A 14,011-nucleotide genomic window follows, 5' to 3' on the forward strand; every position below is an offset into this window, starting at 1 on the left:
ATTGGAGCAGTGTTGGGGCAAAGGCGAGACAAGCTGTTTAGAGCCATCTATTATGCAAGCCGGACATTGAATGAAACTCAGTTGAATTATACGACAACTGAGAAGGAGATGCTTGCTGTGGTATTTGCTTGTGACAAATTTCGGTCTTACCTCATTGGGACAAAGGTGATAGTGTTCACTGATCATGCAGCACTTCGCTATTTGTTTGGCAAAAAGGATGCTAAGCCTAGGCTAATTCGTTGGATCCTCCTTCTTCAAGAATTTGATTTGGAGATTCGAGACAAGAAGGGAAGTGAAAATTTAGTGGCTGACCATCTCTCTCGGTTAGAGCAAGAGGAAGAAAGACCAGATTCAGTGGTCCAAGAGGCATTCCCTGATGTACAGTTGTTTGCATGTGAGATCAAGTTTCCGTGGTATGCTGATATTGTTAATTATCTAGCTTGTAAAGTTCTACCACCTGATCTTACTTACCATCAACGTAAGAAATTTTTGCATGATGTGAATCATTATCTTTGGGATGAGCCTTTGTTATTCAAAAGATGCCCTGATCAAATCATTAGAAGATGTGTGCCGGAAGAAGAGATGCAAGACATCCTCCATCATTGCCATTCATCATCATATGGAGGACACTTTGGAGCCACCTGTACAACAGCTAAGGTACTTCAAAGTGGGTTCTATTGGCCTTCTATTTTTCGTGATACTTACACTTTGGTGAAAACTTGTGACCGGTGCCAATGTATGAGAAATATTTCAAGGCGTCATGAGTTACCATTGAAAGGTATTCTAGAAGTTCAGTTGTTTGATGTTTGGGGAATAGATTTTATGGGGCCTTTTCCTCCTTCTTTTGGTTTTGCTTATATCTTATTAGCAGTTGACTATGTGTCAAAATGGGTGGAAGCAATTGCTACAACAACAAATGATGCAAAGGTAGTGCTCAAATTTCTGCACAAGAACATATTTACAAGATTTGGCACTCCATGAGCTATTATTAGTGATGAAGGGACTCACTTTTGCAACAAGTTGTTTGAGAATCTTCTTTCTAAATATGGTGTGAAGCACAAGATAGCACTTGCTTACCATCCTCAAACTAATGGTCAAGCTGAAATTTCAAATAGAGAGATCAAGAACATCCTTGAGAAGACGGTCAAAATCAATAGAAAGAATTGGGCGAAGAAGCTTGATGATACTTTGTGGGCATACCGTACTGCCTTTAAAATACCTATCGGGATGTCTCCATACCGATTAGTGTTTGGAAAGGCATGTCATCTTCCTGTAAAGTTGGAACATAGAGCTTATTGGGCTGTAAAAAAGTTTAATTTCGATTTGAAGGCAGCAGGTGAAAAGCGACTTCTTCAATTGAATGAGATGGAAGAATTCCGCAATGATGCATATGAGAATGCAAAGATCTATAAAGAAAGGACAAAAAAGTGGCATGACAAACAGATTCTTAGGCGAGAGTTTGCTCCAGGACAACAAGTTTTACTCTTCAATTCACGACTCAAACTCTTCCCAGGAAAGTTAAAATCAAGATGGACGGGTCCTTATACAATTCATGAGGTTTTCTCTTTTGAAGCAGTAGATTTGAAAGACAAGACAGGGAATATTTTCAGAGTTAATGGTCAAAAATTGATGCACTACTATGGAGAGCAAATGGAGAGGAACTATGCATTTATTCCTCTTGGAGATCCTAATTGATGATCATTGAAAAGTCTGGCTGTAGACTTTAAAACAAGCGCTTATGGGAGGCAACCCATAGATCTATCTTTCTTTCTTTCATTTATTTTATTATCTTTATTTATTTAAGTTTTAATAAATTGGTTTTTGATGCAGGATTATTTAGCAAGAATAAAGAGCTGAAAAATTATAATCTACGGAAGATTCCTGATACAACCAGGGAAGTTCCTTTTATTTCTTCAATCCTTTTTACTTTTGCATTACAATGAAGACATTGTTTAGTTTAAGTTTGGGGGTGTAAACTCCTATAATCATTTGATCCTCTTGTTTTCTAAGTCTTGGGTTGTTGATGGGTTGTTTGATTCTCTTACCAAGCATGCATTGGAGTAAGATTGAATTCTCTATGACTCTGAAATTTGTGATTGAAGATGGTTTTGAGAAAAAATTTCAAAAATTTCTTTTATGTCAAGTGAAGTTTTGTGGGTACTTTGGTTTAAATCTTTGACCTTGAACACAATTGAGCACATATTCATTTTTCTCTTATTCCATTTTGCTTATGAGAGAAGAAGTTGAATTAATTGAAAGAGGGAGGTTCGATTTTGCTTTGGTCTAGAATCCGTTGATGGGTCCTTGAAGCGAAATCCTAGTTGAGACCAAATATCAGAGAAATGATCTAGGCATTTCTTTGGCATAACCAAAAAGCTTTCCCAGACGTCCTAAATGTCATGCCATCATTACATGGTGTGTTTCCATAGTCAACCCCCTTGAGCCTTCATGAGCCTTTATTTATTCTTTGAATTATATAAACCATGCCCGTTCTAAGCCTGAAAAACAATGAATCTACCATTGATAGTTTGAGAAAATACTTTGGTGGAGAGTTACATTTAAAAGAGAAAATTGGTTTCATGATGAACCGTATTATGTTTGCTCTGTTTGATCAAAGAAAAAGAAGAAGAAGAAAGGAAGTGATTGAAAAAAAAAAGAGAAAAGAAAAAAAAAGAAAAGAAAAGAAAAAGAAGTCGCCAAGCGGAATGTGAATTACCTCAAATTTTGTCAAGGGAATTGTTGGTATTGCATCAGTGATTACAGCAATAATAATGCCACAAGTATGAGCATATTGCCAAGAAAGAGCTATGATTTGAATCATGTGAGTTTCTCTTTTAATGTTTTTTTCACTAAGTATTTTTTCAGTTTGATTTAATTTCCCATATCCAGTTTTTTCTTAACCCTCACCCTGTGGCCTATCATTACAACCTTAATAAAGACCTTTTGATCTTTGATTTTGGTGTTGACTACATTAGTGGAGAGGATTTCTGAAAATTAGACTTATGGGGTTAAGTTTTAAGAGAATTATTTTGATTTTGGTTGTTCTACTTTTATCTGAATTTGCAGGTGGTTTGAGGTTAAATTGACTATATCACACACACACTCAAGGTCTTAGCTTTAGGTTGAAGTAAACGCCTAACTCTTGCTTGACAAATTGCAAAATTTTTGATTGATTTTCCTGCCATCTTTGATGTTAAAAGAGTAAGATACTAGAGATGAAATCTAAATTCATAAAAGCTTGGTGAGTGATGATACTTCTCTTTCGGGTTGAATCGATATTGCCTAAACTATCATTTGCTTTTCTTTTTTTGCTTGAGGACAAACAAAGTTGTAAGTTTGGGGGTATTTGATGACTTGCAAAATTTCATATTGCAGATTTTACAAGTTCGCTCGAGTGAAGGCTTTTGGCCGCTCGAGCTAATTCAGGCAGATTCAAACGCTCGACTGCCGCTCGACAGGGAGCTCGAGCGGATTGCTGAAAAACAAAGATCGCTCGAGCGGAGACATTGGCCGCTCAAGCAAAATCAGGCAGAGTCGAACGCTCGACATGCGCTCGACAGGATGCTCAAGCGAAATCAGACAGAGTCGAACGCTCGATGTGCGCTCGACACCCCGCTTGAACGAACATCGTATTTTGACAGATTTTAGGTTTTCTGTCGTGAGACCATATAAAAGCAATTTTTCACTCTAGGGCCTCGAGTTTTGACTGGAGAACACTTCTTGGGAGAGAAAAACACAGTTAGAGGGATTCAATTCATCTGTTTTTGGAGACAAAATTCCAATTATTGCACGTACGTTGGAATCATACACGAGCACGGACGAGAGAAAAGCGTTGAATCGTTCCCTTGAGCTTTTGACGACGAGTTGAGGCTGCAAGGAGGATTTTTCAGTGTTTATTTTCTTCTTCCCATCTTCTCAGAACAATTATGGTGAATTCGTTTATGTTGAATTCCATTTCTAGCATGAGCTAAATTTTCTTCATTCTAGGAAAACGATGTAACCTATTTCCGAACTATGCTTGATTGTCTATGCTAATTTAATGCAATTCTCTCTTTGTTTATCTGATTTATTCTGAATTTATTGCTTCTAATTAACTGGTCATTGATTAGATGATAAGTAATCTTGTGATTTGCTGTCGAAAGAGGGAATCATAGAGTAGATCTTGGATATTTTAGCATAGGTAAGTATAGAGATCGAAAGACTTGTATGAACCTATGTAGTAATTAAATCATTGGTCTTATTGCGTTCTTGATTACTGAATTTGTATATTCTTGTGTGAATTGATAACCAAGAGTCAATTCCAATTGACTATCGAAAGAGGCTTTTGGATGAATTAGAGATTTGCTAATAGACAAAAGAGATTTAAATTAAATTAGCTGGATGAGAAAAGCATAGTGAAGAAGTAGGTGAAATCGATTTCCTAGAAGTTTTCTTCCCATTAATTTGATCTTCGAACGTCAGTGTTATTTTCTTTGCACATTTTTCTTTGAGTTGATCTAGTTTAGATTGCAACTATAAAAATCTTAGTGATTCCTCTAGATAAAATCAAGTTTAGTATAATTTTGGTATTTAGCAAACGTAAGGTACTAATCCCTGAGGACGATACTCTTCTAATTACTTTACTATAAAACTATGATACAATATGCATGAAAGTATGCCCAATGCACATATCCCAAAAATCCACATTTTTACCACGCACGCCAAAATCTCATTTGGCCCAAAATATATCCTTTAATCATATCCTCGTCATTATCCCAGATAATGGCCCAAAAACCAGTCTTGCCATTTTCCCAGAAAATGGCCCATTAACCAAACCATCAGAGCACTGTAGGCGGGAATCGCAGGCGGGAATCGCAGGCGGGACTCTACCACCATCCCTGCTCACCACCATCCCTACGCGTGTACCGTAGGCGGGAATCACAGGTGGGACTCTACCACCATCCCTACGCCTCATGCACCGTGGGCAGGAAACGCAGGCGGGACTCTACCACCATCCCTGCTTACCACCATCCCTACACGTGCCTCTGAATCAAACCAATCAATCCATACGTTCATATATACCAATAAAACATTTCTCGCTTGAAAACCCAGTTTTCAATATTTAACACATGCATATGCGTGCACAATGCAATGCAAATGATACGACACCAATTAACCAACAATTTCCAAACATCCATAACAACCAAACAAGCAACTCCGTCCTCAATTCCATCCAACCCCCAACTCCTCGGACTCAGTCTGAAATAACCAACAGTCATGAATAATTATTGTAAAAGTAATAATATATTTAAATCTAAAATGAAGTTTGGAAAATACTTACAGTGCCATAAGATAATTTTCGAAGGATCGGCGAGCAGCAAACGGCGAAGAGAAAGCAACGTAACAATGTAAAAACATTGTGGCCATGGGTTGTAAAATACCCACTTTTGAACGGGGACAAACCAAGGCTCGGGATTGATAGGGAATGGCTAAGAGGTGTTTATGAAGCTAGTGAAAGTGAGGGTCGGCTGTGGGTGGCGGCGAAAACGGTGGTAGGAGGCTAAAATATCCAAATCGGAGAGTTAGCTCGTGGGGACTGTTCCGGCGACGGATTGAGGCAAAAAATGGGTGGTTTAGGACGGCAATGAGTCGGTGATGAAGTGGTGAGGAGGTGGTGGCCGGAGGTGGAGCGACGGCGGCAAATCGGAGGAAAAGCTACTCGGCTTGAAGATGGTTTTCCGACTAAACGGCGGCACGGATGGAGATAAAACTTGGTGGGGTGGTTCACTAGAGGGAGGGGAAGAAAACGGTGGTGGTGGTGTGGGGCATGTCGCCGGCGAGCGGCGGTACTGGGCTGTTGGGTGCTTCGGCGTGAAGGAGAGGAGAGAGAGAGAGAGAGAGAGAGAGAGAGAGAGAGAGAGAGAGAGAGAGAGAGAGAGAGAGAGAGAGAGAGAGAGAGAGAGAGAGAGAGAGAGAGAGAGAGAGAGAGAAATTACACAGGGGGGTTGAAGCATGGGTAAGAAGGAAGGAAAAAAAAAAAAGAGAAAAGAAAAAAAGAAAAGAAAATATGGGGAAAAGAAATGAGGTCCAATCCCCACCTTTGGGGTTCAACAACTGATCCAACGAAAATAACTTTAAAAGCAATAAAACCAAGAAAATATCTTAAACACAACGTAAAGCTAAAATATAATAAATAACTAATAAAAACTAACTATTTAATTTTAAATCCAAAAGCAAGCTAAAATAAATTAAACAGCAATTTAAACTCAAATAACAAATAAAATCCAATTAAAATCTGATAATTTAAAATAAAAGAACTATTATTTTAATTAAATTAAAATATTCCTTCAGTGAAAATACACGTAAAAACGGAGTATCACACATATGCAAAGTCATATTTGCATAATATGAGCCTAAATCCATATACATTGGATTATGCATTTTCAAATATTTGCATAGTAATGAATAGTACCTTTACATGTTTGAAGATCTACTATTCAATCTTCAAAACATATTTTACTCATTCTTTCTCTCTCCTCCCACTCTCTTTCTATATATTTTATCTTTACATATTTTACTACATATTTTACTCATTCACTCTCCAAAAAATATTTTACTCATATATTTTACATATTTGAAGATCAAACCTGTGCACCTCTCTCTCACAGGTTTTGAGTACATATATTGGGTGCTAATGGAATTTATTTGGATGCTAATTACATGTATTAACCCAATACATGAAAATTGCAAACTCTTATTAAAAAAAAGTAAAAAAAAAATAATCAAATGATAACATTTTATTATTATTTTGTCTCAAATTTGCATAAGCCAATGTGGAAGTTTTGCTTGTATGGCAAATTGGATCTCCAAAAGATATAATTTTGCATATGCATATGCATAAACCAATGTGGATGCTCTAATGGACATAGTCCGAAAATCTTATGGAGTGTTGTTAGCATGTGTTTATGATTGAACGTTTATTGAGGTTTTGTTGCTTGAATAAAGCTTTTGATGATAGATTTTCTTAGATCTAGAAACATGAAAACTGGAAGTGGAAAAACAGTTTTTATTTAGAGAAAATTTGAATATTTCGTGGTTTGATCTTAATCTAAATGTTTTGATATTTTTTTATGATGATCCTAAGTCCCTTATTTTCATTTTAGGATGTTAGTTCGAAGATATTTAGTATTTGTTTTAAAGATATGATTTTTCTATGTTAGAAGATTTCAGTTAGGCATGAGATTTAATGTTTTTGGGTTAGATCCATGTTTTATTATTTTTAGCTATGTGATTTTAAGTTTGTTGGTTGGATCTTCTTTAGGACACATTTTTAAATCAAGTTATGTTTTAGTTTGTAGATCTCATCTTTTTAAGCCATAGATCAATGGATTGATCAAAGTTAGTTAAGAAAAAAGTTAATGTTTTTAGACCAAGTGTAAAACCAAAAACCCCAAGTGTTATTTTATGATTTTTGGTGATTTTTGTTTGATGATTTAAAGTATGGTTGATCTTAGGATGATGTTATGAATGTGTTACAAGTAAGATTTGATTTTTTTAGAATTCTTGGAGATATTTTGATTTAGGGTCAAAGTTTGTGATTCAAGGGTTGCTATTTGTTAAAAAGTTTGGGTCTTTTTATAAAAAGTTTGGTGTTGATGATTAGCCTTTTTTTAATGGATGTTTTAAGTATGGTTTTAAACTTACGATATGAAGATCTTCGTTGTAAAATTTTGATTTAATCATGAGTTTTGAAGTTAGAAGAAATTGCAGAAAAAATCAAGAGAAATGGCCTATAGATGTTTTCACCATAGTGAGTTTCCCATAATTGTGAATTGTTTTAAATTTTTCGGAATTGATATTTGAGTTTAAAACAAAATTTACATGAGGAATGTAAATTTTGGTAATTTTTGGAATTAAGATGTGAAATCCTTAAATTAAGGGTAAATGGTCATTTTTCCACAAAACTGATGATGTCACAAATACATCTGACTTGTTTTTCAGGGAAATAGTGCGACTTTATAGTGTGCCTAGGAGTATTGTTTCTGATAGAGATGTTAAATTCTTTAGCTACTTTTGGAAGGTTTTGTAGGAAAGATTGTGTACTAAACTTTTATTTTTCACTACTTGCCATCCACAGATTGATGACTAGACTGAAATAGTTAATATGACCTTAACTCAGCTCTTACGCACTACTGTTCTTAAGACTTTAAAAACTTGGGATGATTGTTTGCCATTTTTAGAGTTTTCATATAATAGGACCATGCATACTATTACTTCTTATTCTCCTTTTGAAGCTGTTTATGTTTTTAATCCACTTACTCCTTTAACTTTGGTACTTTTGCTTGTTGATGACAGGAGTAGTTTGGATAGATCTTCTCAAATTCTTGAGAAAATTAATGATATTTCATATGTAGTGGATCTTCTAGGTAAGTATTATGTGTCTGCTATTTTCAATTTTACTGAGCTTTTTTCCTTTGATGCAGGAGGAGATTCGAGGTCGAATCCTTTTGAAGAGTGGGGGAATGATGGGCTCCAAGATGGACCGAGTCTTAAGGATCCATTGCAAGTTCTAAATGGGGCAATTACAAGATCGAAAGCCAAGAAGAGCAAAGAAGCAATGTAAGGATTGGTGCAATCCACTTGGGACTAGTCTAGCAAGAGCCCAATATTCAAGATGGGCTTGAGAGAAGGAGATTCAATTCTCATCCACGTGATATAAGCAATGAAAGAGTGCAACATAAATTATGGTCTACTATTATGTTTATGCGATTGAAGGTCTTGGATTTGCTTATCTCATTAAAAAGACTTATTTTATTAGTTATAGGAATTAGTCTAGAATAATTGGGTTTAAAGATGTTTGACCCACAATATGTTTTACTTTGTTAAATTAGGGTTTCAAGAGGGGTTACTGTAGCCATGTTACTGTAGCGCGGCACTATTTACTCAGGGGCATTTTTGAAGGGGCTTTATTTTACCTAGGTTCTTGTGAGGTTTTAGTTTAAATACTCTTTATTGCCTCATTTTGAAAATATATGAAAGTTTATAAAAATTGATGAATTTTATTTATTGTGAGTTGAGTTTATCTCCTCTTGTTCTTCATTGAAAGTTTGAACTTATCAAAGGTAAATCACAACCTTTATGTCGTTCCTCCTTTGTAATCTGGGTTTTTGATACTGGTTTTTCAACGGGTTTAGATTTTAATATAATTTAGGTTCTTGAAACGAGTTTTTCAATGGGTCTATATTCTTCCATCCAATTGACTTGATTTTTGCTTTTTAGGGTGAGTTTTCAAATTGATTGTGGGTTCAAGGGATTCTAATTCCACGGGCTCATATCATGTTGTGTAAAGAAGATAAGCAAATATGACAGTACACACAATCTAGAGTTTTCTCTATGAAGAGTGCTTATTACCTACATAAGAAGATTGCTGCTAGAAATATTGGTGAATCTTCTAACAACTCAAGTCAAGACATGTTCTAGAAGCAATTATGTAATCTACCTATTCCAAAGGTATTTCAAGTCTTTATTTGGAAACATATTATAATGGATTACCAACTAGAGCCAATTTAATGCACAAGAGGGTGCTTACATCTGATTTGTATCCAATATGTGGCCTGTATTATGAAGATGTAACTCATGTCCTGTGGAACTATGAGGTAGTAAGGGATGTTTGGAGTCTTGGCTATATTAAGATACAGAAGATGAGTGTTTGGGGTATGGATTTTCTATCCGTAATGAATCACTTGTACAAGTTGTTAGATCAACAAGAGTTTGCTGCAATAACCATGATATTGAGGAAGATATGGCTCAAGATAAATGCTATTATATGAGCAATCTTTTCTTCATCCTACAAAGAGCCAAGATAGAAAGAGTACCCCACAGCAGTTGTAGACAATCTGCACATCAAGGTTGGTTACCACCTAACAAAGTACATTCTCAGATAGGTATTGGGTTGATAGTAAGGGATCTAAATGGAAAGTCTTGACTATCTTGCGTGAATCTGCTGTCTTTAGTGCTAATTCTACCTAAGTAGAGACTAGAGTTGCTTTGAGTGCAAGTGTGTTTTGTTGTGAGATGGGATTTAATCAAGTGATATTAGAAGGAGATGCTAAGTTAGTGGATGCAGTAAGGAGTTCTGAGGAGAACTTCACCAAGTTTGGACACATTGTGGAGGAAATTAAGCAAGTCCTAAATGGGTTAGATAATTGGCAGATTTGTTATGTAAAGAGGGATTTTAATCACATAGCTTATGTATTTGCTAAATATGCTTTGCTTTGAATGTTCAAGTATGTAAATTTGGGGCTTGTCCCATAGTGCCATAGAGAACTTAATGTTTGATTTGCTATAGGTCTCGTTTGGTTACGCAGTTAAGATAGAATGAGATATTTTGTTAAAAGTTGAATAAAATATTGTTATAATATAACTTTTTAATATTATTTTTATTTTGGAATTTGAAAATTGAATTGTTTATTATATTTTGTGTGAAAATTTAAAAAAATTGTAATAATTATATGAAATGAGACGAGATAAGATAGTTTGATTTTGTGTAACCAAACCAGCTCTAAGTTAATTAACATGGATTTGTTTTCACAAAAACAGAAAAAAGAAAAAGAAAAAGAGAGAGAGAGAGAGAGAGAGACAAAAAAGAAAAAAGAATAGAAAAGTAAGTGTTGTTATAAAATCATTGAAAAGAGAGAGCCTTTAGACAGAGAGAGAACGAGAGAGAGGATTTCTCTTATTGATCTGTGTCATATAACATAAGTATACCCATATGTATCGGGTTACAAAAGTCTTAATTGACGACTACGACTTGGTCAATAATGACGGCTAAATATGGTCATACAATTCAAGATGGTTTATAACACTTCCCCTTTGGATGACCATATTTAAAGAATATGCCTCGTTAAAACCTTGCCAAGGAAAAACCCTGTGGGAAAAAACCAATGGCGAAGGAAAAAGAGTACAGTATTCATGTGAACCGCCAAGTACTTTAGGATTGCCTCATTAAAACCTTGCAAAGGAAAACCCAATGGGATAAAATCTTAGCGAAGGAAAAAGAGTACAATCAGCACAAGTCTTCAAGACATTACTTCCCCTGAAAAGTGCATATGATAATATGTCTTCAACTCTCTGCATTTCAATGTTCTGCACAATCTTCTTAAATGTTGCAGTTGGTAATGCTTTAGTAAATAAATCTGCCAGATAATTACTTGACCGTATCTTCTTAACATCAATTTCACTTTTCTTCTCATGAATTGCAATGATTTTCTTGTGTGAATCTGAAAGATAATCCGCATCTGTATATCCAACTAACTGTGGACTTGATCCATGTTGATAAAATAATCACAACTGGATCTTTCTGCTCTTCCCTACTCTTCTGGAGTTGTGCTCTTCTGGAGTTCTTGTAAATAACATAGTTAGTGGAGAATTCGTCAACATTAATCTGCTAACCTCCTTTTTTTCAATAAAAACGGTGGCCAGCTTTTTAGATCAGATAAGTATCGCAGGCTTTTTCAACTCTTCTGTAGCTGTCAAGCGCCGTAGAGCTATGAACCTATATCTCGTCTCTTTTCTCTTGCTTCACGACAGATGCTGTGAAACAATAGAGATGCCTTGTCATAATTTTCTCTATAAAAGAGATATCCAGCTCATCTTCATTCGCATCTCATCTTCTTCACTTTTCTGTAATCATACTGCATTTTTACTCTACAATCTCTTCTTGCATTCTTATTCTGTAATCTCTTTCTACATTCGTACTCTGCAATGGCTCATCAATCTTCTCATGGCCAATATATGAGGCACTCTGCACCTCGTTCATAAGTTGTTCCTGCTTCTATCACAGGTGCTAACATTCAATATAATAATGATCTGACTCATAAGTCAGATAATGAAATTATCTATGAGCTTGTGAGTCTCGATACCCGATACTCATCATCCATTGTTGCATTTTCTCAGCGACTGCAATCTAGAACTTGTAGAGTTGACAAACTCCACGAGAATATTGCTATCCTTTAGCGACTTCTTCTGGAGTCTAACATGAAGATAGGAGCAATAAAGCAAGAGAATAGGAATTTAAAATCATTACTTAAATCATATTTTCGATTGCCCACTCCTTTAGATAGGGATGCCATGCAGATTCTTGAAGAACAAGAGCTTTTGAAGAATGAGGCAAAGTGCCTCAAATTTCTGTAATTTTTTGCTTCAAGATAATAAAATAATATTTCATAAATATTTATATTTGTGTTTCTATCTTCTAGTAGATGTTCTGTGTGCTTCATTTTATTTCTCTTTTAATAATGTACACTTCATATAAAACTGTAATATGAATCTGAAATACTAATTGTATTTAAAAGATGGTATTTCAGAACGAATAATATCATCCATCTTCCCCTTGAAACCGCAAGGGTTTCAGATTTATATTTCAAATATGTGCAGTTTTCATGAGCTCTTCTGGAGCCTCAATGACATTTAAATTATATATATAAACTGCAATAATAGTTTCTTTCCATTTGCGTTTGAATTGTTTTAGATCATATAAGGATCTTTGAAACTTGATAGAATACATATTTCTAGATGTATTCATATTAGAAGCTTCAGGCATTTTATATCCTTCAGGGATTTTCATATATATATTATGATCCAATGATCTATATCAATATGCAGTTAATCATGCATATCCAAACGCTCGGTAACTTTCAAGCTAATAAAAATCTCAATATAATTTCAACCACTTTAAAAGCATATCAATATTATTTCTTCGAGAACCTAACTTGTGATTTCTATATCACATTTTCATATTAAAAACTTCAGGCTTTTTATATCATGTATATAAATATCCACTGATATTTAACAAAAATCACCTCTAGTTGTTTGGACTTCAAATCCTTATTTATCACATTTTACTTAGTGATATCAATTCTGTAGGAATTGAGAAACTGACTCATGATTTATATATCACATTTTTATTTCCTTTCTATAAATACCCACTGGCATTCAACAAGCATCACCTCTTTAGGTGTTTGGACTATAAGTCTCGATGCATCATATTTTACTAGTAAATCAATTCTGCAGGAATTGTTTCTTTCAAATTTGGCCAATATTTTAGGTCAGTATTCTTCGACAATTCTTGATTCACTTTCATCATTACTTCTGGTAATTGATCGGTGCAAAACTGCAAGTGCACAGTATCGTAGTTTTATAATAAAGTGATAAGAAGAGTATCGTCCTCAGGGATTCGTACTCTACTTTTGCCAAATACTAAAATTATACTAATCTCGATTTTATCTAGAGGAATCACTAAGATTTTTGTAGTTGTAAATTAAACTAAGATCAACTCAAAGAGAAATACGCAAAGGAAATAAAACTGACGTTCGAAGATCAAATTAATAGGAAAGAAAACTTCTAGGAAATCGATTTCACCTAATTCTTCACTATGCTTTTCTCATCCAGCTAATTTAATTTAATTCTTTTTGTTCATTAGCAAATCTCTAATTCATCCAACAACTTCTTTCGATAGTCAATTGGAAATTATTCTTATTCATCAATTCACACAAGAATATGCAAATTAATAAAGTAAGAAAGCAATAAGACCAATGATTTAATCACTACATAGGTTCATACAAGTCTTTCGATCACTATACTTTCCTATGTTGAAATATTCAAGATCTACCCTATGATTCCCTCTTTCGATAGCAAATCACAAGATTAAATATTATCTAATCAATGGCCAGTTAATTAGAAGCAATAAACTCAGAATAAATCAGATAAACAAAGAGAGAATTGCCTTAAATTAGCATAGACAATCAAACATAGTTCGGAACTAGGTTACATCGTTTTCCTAGACTAAATAAAATTTAGCTCATGCTAGAAATGAAATTCAACATAAACGAATTCACCATAATTGTTCTGAGAATACTCCTCACAGCCGTAACTCGTCTTCAAAAACTCAAGGAAATGTTTCAATGCTTTTCTCTCGTCTGTGCTCGTGTATGATTCCAAAACAGATGATTTGAATCCTTCTAGCTGTGTTTTT

This window comes from Carya illinoinensis, chromosome 16 (assembly GCF_018687715.1).
Source record: "Carya illinoinensis cultivar Pawnee chromosome 16, C.illinoinensisPawnee_v1, whole genome shotgun sequence".
Taxonomy (NCBI): Eukaryota; Viridiplantae; Streptophyta; class Magnoliopsida; order Fagales; family Juglandaceae; genus Carya; species Carya illinoinensis.